Source organism: Pundamilia nyererei, unplaced genomic scaffold, assembly GCF_000239375.1.
Source record: "Pundamilia nyererei isolate P.nyererei 1_Seehausen unplaced genomic scaffold, PunNye1.0 scaffold00046, whole genome shotgun sequence".
Lineage (NCBI taxonomy): Eukaryota > Metazoa > Chordata > Actinopteri > Cichliformes > Cichlidae > Pundamilia > Pundamilia nyererei.
In genome coordinates this window covers 2,721,043-2,722,829 of record NW_005187447.1, presented here as the reverse complement: position 1 = coordinate 2,722,829, position 1,787 = coordinate 2,721,043, and positions in this window count along the sequence as shown.

Here is a 1,787-nt window from a genome sequence, read left to right as displayed (position 1 = left end):
ATAAGATGATTGCAGCTGCAGGCAGTATTGGGTACACAGTGTTCAGCCAAACAAGTGCACTGACAAATTAAGACTATTAATAGTGAAATACCCACAAAAGAAAGGCTTACTTCCATGCAAACCTGCAAAGAAAATGTGATGTGACACTGGAGGCTGAGATACAAATCACAAATACTACTAATATCACACTGCATGATATGAAACTCTTAGCAAATAAAGAAAACGCAAATGAGCAAACAAAATTTTGAAATAAATCAAAGCTGCTCTGAGAGCTGAAAATAGTCAAGCAAGCATGCAAAACGTGTTAACAAAGCAACATTCTGTCTTTAATCTACATTACTGAGTTTGTGTAGCTTCTCATTATTTGACATCTTAGTGAACTTCCAGGGTGTTTTGGTTTATTTTACTCTATAATCATTTTTAAATTGATTTTAATATACTTATACTTGTATTTTGGTTCTGTTTTATTACATCTGACTCTTTCACGTTATCAGCTTCTCATCGGTCGTCTGTAAAGCCCTTTGAACCACACTAAACTGCAAAAAAGTGGTAAACAAATAAAGTCTGACTGATTGAAGAGTTACAGTGTGCCTTATGAAGCCATTGCGTGGTATACAGTAACAGGTTTAATGAAATAATAATGAAAATAAAGAAAAAAGATCAGATAAATAATAAACAAAAAATAATTTTTTAATTTCACAGACAATTTAATGCAATAAAATATGCAGAAGAAACAGCTCCATGTTTAAAAGTGAACAACGTTTGTGTATAATATCGTATAGCCATTAAACTAACATGTGAAAGTAGTTAGCTACTTTATTTTTCTATATCAGTCATCAGATGCACCTTGAACCTGAACAACTCATCCATTCTCTTATTAATCTGTCGTAGGTCCAACGGTGCAACTGGACAGGTCACAAGTCTATCACAGAGCCAACATAGTGAGACAGCCACTCAGCCACACCCAAAGTCCAGTTAACATACATGTCTTTGGGAGGAAGTTCTGAGTATCTGGACAGAACCCAAAGAGGACACAGAGAAAACACACAAACACCACACAGAAAAGCCTCCAGCCAGCCGGTGGATGTGCCGTCACGAGACCACTGCACCACTGAACCTGAACAAATGAACCTTAAATCTTATTTTGAACTTATCACATGACAAATATTTTCTTTGTGTTGTTATTGCCGGCTGTATAGGTAGTAAATCACCAACACATTTTCATTATTCCATCAAATATTCCTTTGCTACATTTCAAATGGAGTAATTCGTATCTGCTTTAATTATTTTCTAGATAAAAGACATAAAAGCTGGTGGGGCACTTTATCCTGAGCTGACTATTGATTAAATATCTGTTTATCTCTCTAATGATTGTGCATGGTTCTCTGCGCCTGGAGGCTTAGCTTCTGTGCAGTTATGAGCAGTAATATTATTTGATTGGCTCTAACTGTGTTTCTGCTCAGACCACAGTGTACACTCCAATTAGTACTATCCATGTGATGCGCGAGACTGAGGATCCAAAGCATGTTGTCATATATGAAGTTGCCTCATGAAGTAGCCATATATTTCCAGTGTGCCTGGTTATTTATTGACTAACCCATTGGGTTTGATGCGGTACTTTCTCCCCTTGTGACTATAACGGACCCACATATGATAGAAAAATCAGCTGAGACTCTCCTTTAAACTTTGGACTTCTGCTTTGATCGGTCCTCCACCCACATACTAATATAATACTTTGTGGTCATGTCTGCAAATATGTGTATATATGGGGGAAAATTTATATATAT